Source organism: Cryptomeria japonica, chromosome 6, assembly GCF_030272615.1.
Source record: "Cryptomeria japonica chromosome 6, Sugi_1.0, whole genome shotgun sequence".
In the NCBI taxonomy this organism is placed as follows: domain Eukaryota; kingdom Viridiplantae; phylum Streptophyta; class Pinopsida; order Cupressales; family Cupressaceae; genus Cryptomeria; species Cryptomeria japonica.
The window spans coordinates 296,745,708-296,763,072 of NC_081410.1; positions in this window are offsets into that span (position 1 = coordinate 296,745,708).

Genomic DNA, 17,365 nt, shown 5'->3' on the forward strand with positions numbered 1-17,365 from the left:
TTAAGTTGGATATGCCAATTACGGCCAACGTCATCGATTGTCTTCTTTAGAATTTTAAGGATTATTTTATTAGACACCTCAGCTTGACCGTTACCTTGGGGGTGATATGGTGTGGAGAAATGATGAGAAATATGGAAGCGGTCACAGAGTTCACAAACATCCTGATTTTTGAAGGGACGCCCGTTATCAGTGATAATGGAAATAGGAATACCATATTGACAAATGATATAGTTGAGGATGAACGTAGCAATCTGTTTTCTAGTGACTTGTGTGAGAGGCACGGCTTCGATCCATTTTGTGAAATACTCAGTGGCAGTGATAATGAATTTATGACCATTGGAAGAAGGAGGGTGAATCTTGCCTATGAGATCGAGTCCCCACTAACAAAAGGGCCAGGGAGATGCAATTGGTTGAAGTTCTTATGCTGGTGCATGTATGAGGTCTCCATGAATTTGACATGGCTTACATTTCTTGACAAACTGATATGAGTCTTTTTCCATATTGGGCCAATAATATCCAGTCCTGATGAGTTTCTTGGCCAAGATAGGACCACTAGCATGTGGACCACATATCCCTTCATGTACTTCACGTAACGCAATCTGAGCTTCATTGCTTTCTAAACATCAAAGAAGAGTGCCATCTAGACCTCACCGGTATAGGATATCAGCTAAAATGACATATCGAGAGGATTGGCGAATGAAAGTGTGATGTTAGTTATTTGATAGATCAGGAGGTAGGGTATTGTCACAAAGGTATGTGAAAATGGAACCATATAATTGGGACTAGGGACCAACAACACATATCATCTCAGTAGGCATGATCTCATATGAAGGAACCAAAAGGTTATCCACCAAGAACTCATAGCGGGTCTCATTTGGAGGTAGATCGATCATTGAAGCAATTGTAGCCATGGCATCTGTGACGCGATTCTGCTCTCTTGGTATCTGCTCAAAATCTATCTATGTGAAGTGTTGTTTCAGGTCATCCACCATTTGTTTATAAGGCATTAATTTTTCATCTTTTGTTTGGTAATCATCAGTTGCTTGATGGATTACAAGTTGAGAGTCCCCAAAAACACAAAGTTCCTGGATCTTCCACTGAACTACGATCCGTAATCCAGTTGTTAATGCCTCATATTCCGCTATATTGTTAGTGCAAGGAAATGATAAGTGGTATGATTTTGGTATAGAATCCCTTTGAGGAGTTATAAAGAGGATGCCAGCTCCTGCCCCATGCTGTGTGTATGAGCCGTCAAAGTACAGTTGCCATGGCTTTGCATGTGACATTGTCAAAATAGATTCATCTAGAAATTCTAAACTTAGAGGAACATCATCAATCATGGGAGCGTCTGCTAATTGATCTGTGATGGCTTGTCCTTTTATTGCTTTTCTATCCACATATTTGATGTCAAATTCACTCAGGATCATTACCCATTTGGCCAGTCGCCCAGTAAGTGTTGCTTTATTGAGAAGGTATTTCAATGGGTCTATCCTTGCAACCAACTTAGTCTTATGAGTGAGCATGTAATGTCATAATTTCTGTGAAGAAAAGACCACGGCGAGACATGCACGCTTAATTGGTGTGTAATTTAGCTCATATCTGACCAATGTGCGACTGATATAGTATACTGCTTTTTCCTTGCTCTCAGCAATTTGTTGTGCTAAGTGTGCTCCCAGTGCTGTTGGAGTAGCTGATATGTATAGTAACAGAGGCTGATCTGGAACTGGTGGCATCAGAACTGGCAGATTTAGAAGATAATCTTTGAGTGTTTGGAAAGCCTGTTGATAGTTATCATCCCATTTGAATTTGATGTTTTTATGTAGCAGGTGCTGAAAAGGATTACACTTATCTGCAAGTTGTGCTATGAATCTTCGTATGGACTGGAGTCTGCCTTGTAAAGACCAAAGTTGACTGATATTTCATGGTGGTTGCATCTCTAAGATGGCCTTGACTTTTGCTGGATCAGCTTCGATTCCTCTTTTGGATACAATGAATCCTAGGAGCTTCCCGGAGGTTACTCCAAAGACACATTTCTTGGGGTTTAATCTTACTTTGTATTTTTCCAACCGATCAAAGATGACTGAAAGTATGTCCAAATGTGTATTTCTGTCTATTGATTTGCCCAAGAGGTTGTTGACATAATCTTCCACGGTTACGTGCATGAGATCATGAAAGATAGTAGTCATGGCTCTTTGATATGTAGCACCTGCATTTTTTAGCCCGAAGGGCATGACATTCCAGCAGAAAGTTCCCCAAGGACAAGTGAATGATGTTTTGTGTTGATCCTCAGGCACGATCCTTATTTGATTATAATTAGAGAATCCATCCATCAATGATAACATTTCATGATCTGTTGTGAGATCAACGATCAAGTCAATATTTGGTAATGGGAAGTCATCCTTTGGACAAGCTTTGTTGATGTCTGTGAAATATGTACATATTCGGATGCTGCGATCTGGTTTACTGACAGACACTAAGTTAGAGATCCATTCAGGATAATCAATTGGGCGTATGAATCTGACATCCATTAATTTCTCAAGTTCTGCTTTGACTAGTAATGCCACTTGTGGATGCATTTTTCTTAATTTTTGTTTCATTGGCTTTGCCCCCGGTTTGACTGTCAAATGATGCATTACCAAATCCGGATCCAATCCAGGCATATCAGCGTATGACAAGGCAAAGTTGATTTGTCGTTCTTTGAAGAAACTTATGAATTTTGACCTTTCTGACTCCGTCAATGATTGAGCCAGGAATATGTTGTGTGGAACCTCTTCTATACCAAGGTTTGTTTTGATAGTCTCCTCTACCAACATGGATGACTTTTCCTCATATGATGCTGGGAGAATGTTGAGCCTTCCATCTTCGGGTGCCTCAGAGAGGTTTTCGCCCTTAGATACGTCCTTTCTTTTTACTTTTTTGGGGTCAGACAGCGCCACAGTGTGGTTTTCACCATGAGACCCTTGGTTTGTTCTTATTTTCACATTTTTGTGACTGGAAGGTCCGACACCCTCACCAAAATATGCCATGCTATTGAGTTCTATAGTGTATCTTGCTTTATGGTCCCCAGGAGGAAGATCATCTCATATGCCCAGATAGTCAATAAAAGCTTCATCATTTTTGAATGTGTCAAACTGCGCAGGTCCTTCATGATCCCTGTCAATGAGTTGGTGGTGAACAAGGGGAAGGCCTTTAATGTCTTCGAAGTTAGCAGGGCTAAGAGTGAAGATGCAGTTATATTCGGGTATGTCAAGGTAATTATCAAGGTCATCGATGGTACTCTCCTCATCAGTCTTGATCGCGAATGAATCCAAATTATCATCACTAGTAGCGCATTCTGGGACAGGGGTTCTCATCCTATGTGATTTCAACCTAGGACCTTGAGACAAGGATTGCGTGGAATCCGTCTGGGTTGTTTCTTGACCAACTTTGAATCTTTTATAAAATTCCTCTTCTTCTGTGGGTTCATCTAGTTCTCTGAATATCTCGATGAGCTCATAGTCACTGGAAGACTTGTCTGAACCCCATTCCGATTCATTGGAATCTGTGGAATAGCAACCCTCTTGTTGAATTTTGGCAGCTTTGATTTGTAAGGCTTCTTCTTTCCTTTGAGTGTGGACCTTGGAAGTCAAGAAACCAAGTCCTTTCGAGCGTTCCTTTTTGAAAGTCAATTCAGGTTGTAAAGGTTCAATGATGCCTTCCTTTCGTAACCCCAGAGGGCTTTTTCCATCTTACTCAAATTTTTGTAGAATCTTGAAGCCTTTGCCATATTTTTCACATGGTAGACTGATGTGATCTTGTGTGTCATCTTCAATGTCTTTGTAAAGCATTTTGTATAAGTCTTCCTCTTCCAGTTCACCCCATCTTTGAAAGGTAGTAGGGTCCCATTTGAGTATTATGATGGTTACTTGCTTGTTAGGATGTGGTCTTCCATATTCTTTTGGGGAACTCATGACTTGTCGTAAGTACATGGTCTAATTTAAAGTGTATTCCCCCATGCCCTTGTCCTGAAATTTGCCTTTAATCTCACCTTGTTTTGATGTTGAAGGCTTCAATGACTTAGGATCAATGTATACTGAAGAAGGAACAACTTCGCGATTACTGGGAATGATGGTCTCAGTTTTTGATCTAAGATTATTGCAGTATATGAACGGATTAGGATCACCATTAACTATTACCTCTACTCCATTGTGAGGAAACTTAATGCATTGGTGATATGTAGATGGGACTACCCTCATTTCATGAATCCAAGGATGTCCTAGCAATATATTGTATGTGAGATCAAGATCAAGGACTTGACAAACCACATCCTTCGTAACTGGCCCAACTCTGAGAGGTAAGGTGACTGTGCCCTTGGAAGAACGTTCTTCATCATCATATGCCTTGATGGTGATTTGATTTGTAGAATTCAAAGCTTTATCAGAATATCTCAATTGTTTAATAGTGCTCAATGTACAAATGTTTAGACCTGCTCCTCCATCTATCAGGACTCATTTTATTCGATGTTTGTGTATGAAGGCCTCAATGTGTAATGGTGCATTATGTAGCTGACTTACGGAGGCGTCATCGGCTTCTGTGAACATGAGAGAGTGTGGAATGGAAAGGTATCCCACCATGGCTTGAAACTGGTCCACATTCAGATCAGTAGGAATGGCAGTGTCTCTCAAGGTTTTGTCAAGAATGGCTTTATGTGCGGGGGATATGCGTAATAACTCAAGGATGGAGATGAGCGTGGGTGTCTTCCCTAACTATTCTACAAGGTTGTACTCAGGTTTGGTTGACGAAGAAGTGGTGTTCTTGGTTGGAGCACCTTGCAAAGTGAATTTACCTTGGTGGGTTGTGACATTACATTCAGAGGTAGATTTGGAAGAAGATCCAACACCTTTTAGGACAATCCTGGGTCTCCAGGTAGAATTCTCAGACGTTTTGTCCTTGATGATAATGGTAGAGACATAGTTGTCCATCGAGATGTGATTGATGGTTGAATCATAATTATAGGTTGCTCTAGTATAGTTGGTTTGGTCATCTGTGGCTTTAGCTTTTCCCTTGTCATGCTTTGGGAATGGTTCCTTGAACATCTCATGTTCTTGATTGGATGAGTGTCCCTCAATTTCAATATCACCTCTATCAATGAGATCTTGTATGATGTTCTTAAGTCGATGACAATTTCCTGTCTTATGACCTTTGCTCTTATGAAATTCACAATACTCATCATCATTCCACCAATTTGGTTTGACCTTTGGTTCATATGGAGGAAAATCTGGAACTGTGATTACCTTGTTTGCCACTAGCTTTTTGAAGACTGATTCAAGTGGTTCTCCCAAGGGAGTGTACTTCCTTCGTGATCTGGAAGTTGTTTGAGTATTTACTTGATTGTTTGTAGAACTTGATCCCAAAAAGATGAATTTGGGTCGCACTGTGTTGGCGTCAACAACACCATCATTGACTATGTTCTTGTTTCTGTTCCAAAATCTCGGCTTGTCTTTTCCCTTAAAGTCATCTTTGTTTTCCTTGAATATCTTAATGACTCCTTGTTCAATTATGACCTTCTCTGTTGCTAAGACTTTTTCAATGACATCCTTAAAGGTGGAAAAACAAGCTTTTCTTAAATCATAACCAATGTCTTTGTTAACATTCTGGGTGAACATCTCTACCATTTGTTTTTGTGGAATTTCACAAGAGCATCTGCTGGCTAGATTCCTCCATCTTTGTAAAAATGATGAAAAAGACTCTCCCTCTTTTTGCTTGGTGTTACACAAAGTAGTGACTGATATGTCTATCTCTATATTGTAGGAGAAATGTTGGATAACTTGTATGCTCTTGAGCCATATGCTACTACTATGACAAAAGGACCTAACCAATTTGGTTCAAATTTACCCTTCTTTTCTCAGTCTTGATGATTTCTCAGATTCTCCCTTAGAACTATATCTCCAATCTGAAAAATATGTGGCTTAACTCTGCACTTATAACTTCTTGCCATTCTCTATTGATATGCCTTCAAATCATCTATTGCATTTTGGCGATGTTCCTGAATCAACTCAAGTTCTTGAAGTCTAGAGACTCGTTCTTCTTCTTCTTCTTCTCGTATAAGACCTTTCAAGGAAACTCATAGAAAAGGTATCTCTACTTCTATTAGTAATATGGCTTCTGATCCATAAACTAAGAAATATGGAGTTGCCCCTGTTGGTATGCAGATGTTGGTTCGGTATGCCCAAAGAGAAGGATATAGCTGAATGTGCTAGTCTTTTCCAGCTTCATTGACTGTTTTCTTCAGGATTTTCAAGATAGTATTGTTTGATGCCTCAGCTTGACCATTTCCCTATGGATAATATGCTATAGAAAACCTATGTTGGATATGGAATCGTTCACATAGTTCCTTCACATCTTGATTCTTAAATGGTCATCCATTATCAGTGATAATGGTCATCCATTATCAGTGATAATGGTCATAGGAACTCCATAGCGATAGATTGTATAATTCAAGATGAATGATGATATTTGTTATCCTGTCACTTTTGTCAAAGGTACTAATTCAATCCATTTAGTGAAATATTCAATAGTAGTCAGAATGAACTTATGGCCATTACAGAATGAAGAATTTATCTTACCTACCAAATCAAGGCCCCATTGAGAAAATGGCCATGATCCTGCCATAGGATGCAATTCTTATGCTGGTTGATGGATGATATTCCCATGGATCTGGCATTGTTTGTATTTATTGGCATATGTGAATGAATCTCTCTCCATAGTAGGCCAATAGTAACCCATACAAAGAAGTTTCTTAGCTAGTGTTAATCCACTTAAGTGTGTGCCACAAATACCTATGTGAACTTCATTAAGAACTTTCTCAGATTCTTCTTAATTGAGACATCTCAATAAAGTACTATCTAGACCTTGCCTATATAAGGTATCAACAATAATAGTATAGTGAGATGATTGACAACTAAAATTTCTTCTCTGATTGTGGGATAGGTTAGGAGGAAGGATATTCTCTTTTAAGTATTGATAAGTTTGGCCGTATAAAGATTGACTAGTTCCCAATATATGGCAAATCATATAGGTATGCTGGGATTGAATGGTAGGGGTTAAGATATCTTCCACCAGGAATTTGTAACACTATTGATTCTCCTGATTCTGCAAGAGAGATGCTATTGTAGCCATTGCATCTGCTACTTTATTCTGATTTCTTGGGATCTAAGTGAATGATACTTCTTCAAAGTGTTATTTAAACTCTTCTACCAACTATTTGTAGGGCATGAGCTTGTCATCCTTAGTTTGATAATCATCATTTATTTGGTTGATGATAAGATGTGAATCACCTTAGACATGTAATTCCTTGATATTCCATTCGATAGCTATTTTGAGCCCAATAGTCAATGCTTCATATTTTGCAATATTATTTGTACATGGAAACTGCATTCTGTATGATTTTGGAATTGTGTGTCCCTGAGATGTGATGAACAAAATTACTATGCCTGATCCATATTGTGTATAAGAACCATCAAAGTACAACTCCTAAAATTTTGTACTTATTGTCAGAATGTTTGCATCAGGAAATTCAATGTGCAATGGTATGTCATCTTGTAAAGGTGCTTAAACTAATTGATCAACAATGCCCTGTCCTTTGATAGATTTTTGATCAAAATATTCTATATCAAACTCACTTAGTACCATAAACATTTTTCCAGTCTGCCTATCAAAGTTGATTTGTTTAGCAAATACTTCAGTGGATCTATTTTTGCTATCAGTTTCACAAAATGAGTCAACATATAATGTCGCTGTTTCTGAGTTGCAAATACAACTGCTAGGCATGTCTTCTATATTGATGTATAGTTCAATTCATAGCCAACAAGTGTTCTACTGATGTAATTGACTGATCTTTCTTTACCTTCTTCATCACGCTATGCTAAAAGAGCTCCTAATGATACATTTGTCACCAAGATATAAAGTAACAATAGTTTCCCTTTGATTGGTGATACAAGTACTGGAGGATTCATGAGATATTCTTTGATTTTCATAAAAGCCTCTTCACACTTCTGATCCCATTTGAATGGAACATTCTTATGTAAAAGATGAGTGAATGGATGACATCTATCTCCTAATTGAGAGACAAGTCTTCTGATTGATTGCAATCTTCCTTGTAAAGAACACAATTGACTTATGTTCCTAGGTGACTCCATTTCCATGATAGATTCGACCTTTTCTAGACCGACTTCAATTCCACGAGTTGATATAATGTACCCAAGAATTTTTCCAGAGGTTACTCCAAATGCACATTTCTTTGGATTTAATCTTAACTAATATCTTTCAAGCCTATCAAAGATCTTGCCCAAGATGTTTTGATGTTCTTTTCTTGTATGAGATTTTACAAGTATATCATCTACATAATCTTCCATAAATGTATGCATCATATCATGATTTTTTTTTTGTCATAGCTCTTTGATAAGTTGCTCCTGCATTCTTAAGCCCAAAAGGCATAACATTCCAGCAATAAGTACCCCCTGCATAGGTGAATGCTTTATTTTCTTGATCTTCAGGGGCAATTCTTATTTGATTGTATCCTGAGAATCTATCCATTAATGAAAATATGTCATGTCCTGCTGATAAGTCCACAATTATATCAATGTTAGGTAGTGGGAAATCATCTTTTGGACATGCCTTGTTCAAATCTCTAAAATTGGTACAAACTCTTATGCTTTTATCTGGCTTTGACACTGGCACAATGCTTGAAACCCATTCTAGATAGGCAACATGTCTTATGAAACCCACATCCAATAGTTTCTTTAGCTTAGCGTTTACAAGTAGAGTGATGTGTGGATGCATCTTCCTTAGCTTTTGTTTAACTAGTTTTTCTTTTAGATCCACATTGAGATGATGCATGATAAGATCTGGATTAAGTCCTGGCATGTTTGCACAAGACCAAGAAAAATTTATCTGTCTTTGTCTGAATAATTTTATGTATTCTTTCTTCTCTTCATCTGATAATGATGCAGCAGGATGAAGTATCTTGGGATACTTTGGTGTGCCAATGTTTATTGCTTTTGTTGGTTCTATTAGAATAGAAGATCTCTCCTGAAAATATGCAAGGAGGATGTCAAAATTTCCATCTTTTGGCACCTCAAAGAGGTTTTCACCTTCAGATACGTCCTTTATTTTTCCTTTTGATTGATCTAGTGTTGCCATGAAATGGTTTTCAGAACTAGGTCTTTTTCCTTGTTTTATTTTAATTTTGCGACTAGAAATTTTGGCATTCTCCTGACTACAAGAAATGTTACTTGATTCCATGATGAAAGATATATTAGGTGTTATAGGTTCAAGAACATTAAGATACATAACTAAGTCATGGTTATTGGAAAAGACATCCAATTTAGGGTTTTCTAGGTTATCCCAATCAATTAGTTCCGGATGAAGAAGGGGTAAGTCATAGTAATCGTCATTGTTAGGTGCTTCAAGGTTCATGACATAATAGTCATAATTTAGCGTAGAGTAGGTAATGTCATAGATAGAATGATCTTGAGGATAGTCTCTCCCAAGTGATCTCCAATCAGTTCTAACAAAATCAGTATTGGTATTTTGTAGTTCACACTCAAGTGACTCTTCATCTAACGTTTGTCCCTCAAACAAATAGATTATATCAACACATATCTTTAACACTGCAAGTTCCTTCTTTATTAATTTTAATAGATTCATTTGTATTTTGAAGTTGACATACTTGTGCACATGATATAGAGGATTCTTTTTCTATTTTCTGTCTTCTCTTGAACTCAACTTCTTCTGGACTAATAGTCAATCCTACTTGACTATCTCATAGTTCTTCCATGGTTCTTTCATACCTTGGTACATCTTTCTCATAATTTGATAGAAATTTGATATTTCCTGATGGTTGATCAATAACTGTTTGTATTTCTTGTGACCTTACTTCTTGGTCTTTTTCATCCTCTTTCTTTTGTTGTCTTGTATATGCCTCTTTCCTCTGGATTTTGAGTTCTTCTTGTCTTCTTTCTAACTCTATCCTTTGTTTTGTAAAAGAAAAGTCTTCATTTGTGATAGCTGCTTGCTCTTCATTTTTTTCTTCACTTGATACACTAGATGATACATCTAGACCCCATTCATATTCATTTGAATATGTCTCTGAACCATTATCTAGGATTACACCACTATACCATACAAGAATATTGTATGGTGCAAATAGTTCTCTGATTTCGGCAATCTCTTCTTTCACTGCTTCTGGAATATCTTGCTTAGATTTAGCACTTTCTCATATTCTTCTTATTTTTGCTTATTGGCTACTATTTTTGCTGCTTGGTGTAGCTTTTCTTTCCATGGTTCTTCTTTAGGGGCTGATTTCTTTCTCCACTTTGGTTGTTGATAATTATGTTGCTTTTGATTTAATTTTGGATATATCCAAGTCCAGATTTATCTTCTTTAGATTGCGAGTGAAGACAAATAGGTTCCAAAATACCGTCTTGTTGCTTACCAATTGGTCCTTTTCCTTCATATCCCATTTTTTGCATGATCTTATAACCATTTCCATATTGCTCTATGGAAATATTGACTTTTGTAACTATTGCTATAGTTTCATTTTCATCTTTGTACAACCAACCAAGAATGTCCTTGTCTTCTGTTTCTTCTGCAAGTGTTCCAGCTATGCTCCATTAAACATTTCTTTTTATTTTTCTAAGATCTGTGGTTGAACATTTGTAGGATTTCCATATGATTTAGGTGAAAGTGGAAAGTTATGTAAGGAATATTTTCCCATTCTTCCATCATTTAATTTGAGCTTTTTCTTGAAGGTTTCCCATAACTTTTCTTGAATTTCTTTGGTAGGATATACTGATTCTCTGTTATATGGAACTCTTGTATCTTGTGTTGGCTTCAAATTATTGCAATATTGGCTGGAGTCTGCAAATATAATGACTTCTTGTCCCTCATGAGGAAATTTTACACATTGGTGATATGTAAAAGGAACTACTTGCATGTTGTGAATCCATGGTCTTCCCAGAAGAATGTTTTAAGAGAGATTCAAATCTAAAACCTTGCATAATGTATTCCTTTCCATAGGTCCTATTTTGATTGGTAACACCAGAGTTCCTTTAGAAGAACTATCTTCTTCATTATAAGCCTTAATGGTTATTTTCTTATTTGGATCTACTACATTTTTTGAATATCCCAAAGCCTTTATTAAACTTAATGCACAAATGTTTAATCCAACTCCACCATCTATGAGTACATGTTTGACACAAGTTTTGTGAATGGCGACTTCAACATGTAAGGGAACATTGTGAGGATGTTGCAAGGATGTGTCATCATTGTCAGAAAATGATAAGCAATGAGGGGCTATAAGGTGTCCTACCATGTTTTGGAACTGATCTACATCTAGGTCTTTTGAAACTATTGTTTCTATTAGAGCTTTTTCCAAAATTTCCTTAAGTATAGGTGAAACTTTGAGAAGCTCTAAAATTGATATTTGTGAAGGTATTCTTTGCAATTGTTTCACTAAGTTATATTGTCATGAAGTATATGTTGATTCATTTGTTATACCTGTAAATGTGACCTTCACTTTGCTTCTTGTAATGACGTTGATTGATTCTGAAGGTATGTTAATTTTTAACGATGATGACATTTACCATATCATCATATGTATAAGTGTAGTTCACTTTGGCTTTTCCTTTGTCATATTTTGATTTAGATTGTTCACCTTTTTCATAGTTTGGAAGTGGAGTTTTAAAGGCCAGATGTGATTCATTTGTCTTATGACTATCCACTATGATAGTTCCATTATCGATTAAATATTGGATAAGGTGTTTCAATCTTTGACAATCATTAGTTTGGTGTCCTTTATTTCAATGGTAATTGTGAAAATGATTGTCATTCCACCAATTAGGTTTGACTTGTGGCTCATGACTTCTTGCTTCTGGTAAAATAATCAGTTTATTTGCAAAAAGAGTTTTCAAAGCTGATTACAAAGGTTCTCCAATGTTTGTGAATTTCCTGCGAGGATTGGAGAAGAAAGACTTGAATTTATTGTTTTCTTGATTATTATTGTTTGGGATTTGACTCGATAGATTAAAGATTGGTTGCTATTTCATAGCATTATTGTCATCGTTTCCTCCATTGATGACATTCCTATTCTTTGACCAGAATTTGGGTTTGTCATTGTTATTGTTGTTGTTGTTGTTATAGGAATTATTATAAATCTTTATCTCTCATTGCTTTACCATTGTATCTTCTATTTTTAGACCATTCTCAATCATTTTAGCGAAAGAAGGAGGACATTGCATTTTTAGATGATAACTCATTTCACTGACAAGATTATCAATGAATATGCCCATTTTTTCTTGATCAGGTACATCTCTTGGATACCTATTAAACATTCACTTCCATAGCTGTAAGAAGATCATGAAAGATTCACCATGCTTTTGCTTAACATTACATAAATCCAACATTGTTATCTCATTTCTTACATTATAGGAGTATTGTGAAATAAACCTATTCATGAGTTCTTCAAAAGATTTGATTCTAGATGGTAATCTTGAGAACCATTCCATTGATTGTCCATTTAAACTTTGAGGGAATAGATGCATCAGGTAAGTTTCATCGTGTGCAAATTCCATACTCATAGTAAAAAAATCCCTAATGTGATCTTGAGGATCAGACTTCCCATCGTATTTATCATAATTAGGGATCTCGCGATCCTGTGGAAATGGTAACATATTTAAACTTTTATCAAAAGGATACGGGTAGATATCTTCAAATGAATACTTCTTGAAACTTATTCCATTCTTCATATCTTGTATTTTTTGTTGTAGAGTTTGCATTTGGTGAGTGATATTTAACAACAGATTATCCATATGGTTTCTCCTTGTCTCTTCATAAGTTCTTCTATCACTATGCTCTCTTCTTGTGTCATCATGTTATTTTCTTGTTCTATCTACCCTTATTTATTCATGGCTTTCTTTGTTTATATCTTCGTTATTTGGATTATCTATGTTTTGAGTGTTACTTGTCTCCGTATCTTTTTTTCAAGCCTTCTATGTTAAAGTCTTGTGGCAATTTAGCTCCTGATTTTGCCAAGATCAAAAGATATTTTTCTTTTTGTCTCGCTAATAATTTTTCCATTAGTCTATCAAATTTAAAATCTTTCTCAAGGTCTCTAATGGTGTTATTGAACACTTCTTCATCAACAACCATATATCCAAAAGTTTGGAACGTTGAATTATCTTCTTCTTCCATTTGTTTTTGTTGTTTTCTGAGTTGTTCATATTGAGCTCTAGTCCAAATTGGCTTGTGATTGTTTTGAAAATTTTGAAGTTTTGACCTTATAAAAACAACTCAATAGGTGATTATTGGTTTAGGAAGGTATGGTTTGTTGATTTTACCACTGTTGTTGGTTCATTGTGATAAAGTGTCTCTTTTTTGAAAAGCATGTCCTTGCAAAATTTCTCCATCAAATTCTATCCCGCAGCCACATAAATAGTGACAAAAATAGTGTAGGAATGTCCAATGTTTTAATAAGATCTTGCAATTGATATACAAGAATCTTATCCTTTTATGAGTAGCTTTATAATTGGGCTTTCTTTTCTTAAGGCGATACTTAAAAGTCATATAAGCATATGATAGTTTACAAGTTTGCTTGATTCCAATGTGAGTGCAATTATGATTTTGACATAACCTAGGTTCAAAATAGGAAAGATATATCCAAGATAATGAACACAAGATGGATTGATCAAGTTTCGTGATAGAGGATATGATATATCCTGATGAGAAACTGATAATGATGTTGATTTTTTTGTACTTAAGATGTTTGAATCACTAGCTTGTTGAATTTTTTATGCTTATGGAAACCTTTTTGGAAATAGCCTGTTGGATTAGTAACCTAGTTATCAAACTAGTTTGATGATGTGTGATAGTTTAAAGACAATTCTACTCAAGAAGTGTTTTGATACTGACTTTGAAATTTTGATTTGATATGCTTTGTCTCAGATGTGAGAAAGCATTTGTGCTAACTTTTTGTCAAAAGTGCTAACTTATGGGAAAAATGCGCTATTTTGTTGCTTGAAAGCACTACTCTGACTATGTTTCAAGGATTTTTTCAAATTTTCCAGCAAGTTATTGGATTTTTGCTCATTTTTAGATGATGATTTTCTTCAATTTTTTACCATTCTAAGCATTTTATAGACATAGAAGATAGAATGTTTGAAAAATAAAATGTACAAGCAAGCATGAAATCCTATGGCAGGCTGAGACAATAATTGTTGAATCTCACATGGGGTTTCTGTTGAGGCTATGCTATTCAGAGCAGATATTTAGATGCTTGACCCCACTGGCTCCAAGCTCGGCACTCACTTCTCCGGGGTAGCCAAGCACCAGTTTCCATGAAAACTCCCCATGGAAAACTTTATATCTCTACTAAGAACCATATGTGTGTGAGCCGCTTCAGAGGCCCGACCTCCTGCGCCAACAATTAGAAGGATTTTGGTAACTAGTACAAGTGGTTTTTAGTAAAGGCTTCTGGTCATGTGGCCATACATGTGACACTTTCAGCTCTATAAATACAGAAGGTTCCCAGCCTATAGAGGTTACACACCATAGGGTTTATGGGGAAACATAGTGTCGGTATGAACTTATCAACACATGTTGTTTGTGACTTTCATCACAAACATGATTTGTTTAGAGTGGATCAGAAGGACTCGGTATTAGGCCATTTCCACTTTGGGTTGTTCCCCTCTCACTGGCCCCCTCAAGGAAGCTTGGGAAGGAAGGCCCTCTAAAGGTTACACATAAAAGAGAGTAGGTCTGGTTTTCTGATCACTGTATGAGGGTGAGAGCATACTTACCTACTACTTCATCAAGCACGAAAAACACAAGTTTATTTTAGCGCTCTACAATCTATGTGCAACTACTTTAAAGAAGTCACTCAAAATGCAAGTTGCATGCTATAGATTTATCCCTTAGTTAAGTTAAATGAGCAAGATATGATGTGTTAATTTGTAAAATAAAACTCTTAATTAACTATGTGAGGAAATGCATGAAATTTAGTTAAAAACAATCCTGCACATCGATATGTTAGTAGTTTGAAATTTTCAGTTCTTGGACATTTGGACCTATAGAAAAAGTTTGTTAGTTGCAAATAAAAGCACTATCCTAACAAATGCACTGTCTTCCACCTCAAAAGTGTTGACCTAGAGGACAAAAGCGTGAACCTACAATACAAAAGCGTTGCTCTGCGGACTAAAATGTGAGAATTCACTAACAAAAGCGCTAACCAAAATGACAAATGTGTTAATCTTAGAGACAAAAGTGCTAATCTAAGAATCAAATTCATTGATTTGCCAACAAAAATGCTAACCTAAATGCTAAATGCGCTATCCTACGAGACAAAAGTGTTAATCTATTAAATAAAAGCGTTGTCAGAACTCACAAGACGTGAATCTGGATTACAAATGCATTAAACTTATGTTTGCGAGAACTAGATAGGATATTAGAAAGGTATATGCGAGGCTCCAGCCCCATGGTTGGAGCGAAAATGTGTCGACTTGAATTTCATCATCAGAATACTACCTAGACAACATATTAGTTTCACAAAATACAAAGGAAAATGCTATAGGAAATCCAAACTCAACCAATGAAACTACATGAAATTGATATAAAATATAAAACACTATTATTACCTTCATAATTTAAGTCTCATTGTGTCCTAACTCCACTATTCCTAGTTGCAGATGATTTGCTCTCAGACAAGCACTGGTGGCTTCCAAGATGGTATATGAAGAATGGACTGATAACTGATAGTTAACTGATACTATGATACACAATGCAAATGATTATGCTAAATGATTATACTAAATTTCTAAATTGCTTCAAGATAAAAACTCATGGATGCATAAGTTTTATTCAAAATTTTAACTTGAAGACTAACTCTTTCTCAACTCAAACTCCCAATTTTATAGATTTTGAGAGGATAAGATGACGTGTCCTGGATCAACAGTCATGATCAGATCTGTAAATTTGGATGGCTGTGAGCAAAGGTGAAGGTTGAGAGAAAGGGGGAAGGAGAAGACAAGTGTCACTCATCTCACCTTGATTGGGTTGCTAACTGAGGGAATCTAGGGATGGTTGGAGAAGATTTAGGCATGAGAGGACAAGTGGACTTAAGTCCTTCCTAAGATGTAGGGATGTTGGAGAGAATATAGTAGAAGGTTAAGAAATATTTGTACGTATACAATATTTCATTTATTTTGGAAGTTGGAGATAAGTGACTAATAAATGTTTTATTTAATTAATTTTGTTGAATTAATTTAACCACATGATGGATGAGTTGGCAAAGGAAAGATGAAGTGGAGATGGAAGGTGAGTTGGAAAAGGAGTTTAAATAATTTAAGAAATTATTTAATATTTGAGACTATAGGATAGAAGAATAATCATTTAATATTAGATATTTAATTGATTAGAGGAATAATTAAATATTAGATATTTAATTAATTAGAGGAAAATGATAAATGAATTAATTAATAAAATATTTCAATTAAATTAATTAATAGAAGGACATGAAATTAATGAAATAAATTAATCTTTTCAAATTAACTATTTAATAGAAGAATAATTATTAAATAAATATAAAATATTTATTTAATCGCTCACAATCATTTTTATGTGTATACAAAACCCATTCTCCTTCATGGAACTTCCTATCATTTGATTTTCTATCATGAAGAAGCTTTATCTGTGGTGTGGCATTAAGATTTTGCTTTTGTGCTTCTTGCCTCATCTCATCTAATTCTGCCAACTGTATAAACCTCTTCTCAATTGGATTCAAAAGGTCTTCCTCATTCACAAATTTGTAGTCTGGTAATAAATTTTCCAATGGAAGTATAACTCATTTCCCATATACCAACTCAAATGGGGATTTTCCTGTGGATTTTTTAGTGGTAATTTTGTCTTCCCAAAGAGCTAAGTTCAATTTGGAATCCCAAGCCCTTTTGTTATTATCAAACATCTTTCTTATGATTTTTAAAATGTTCTTATTACTTGATTCGGCTTGACCATTTACTTGGGGATGATATGGTGAAGCATAAGATACTACAATGCCATATTCCTCACAGAACTTGTTGAATTGATCAGATCTAAAACACATGCAATTATCTATTATAAATCTAGAAGGGACACCAAACCTAGTCAATATATTTTCCATCAAAAATTGATTACCACTTTTCTAGTTGCTTGTTTAGTAGGAAGAACTTCTACCCATTTAGTAAAGTAGTCAGTGGCAACTAGGATCCATCTATGACCTCCACTTGAATTGTCGGTAATCTCCCCTATGAAATCAATCCCCCATTGCTGAAAAGACTCTTCAACATGCATTGGTCAT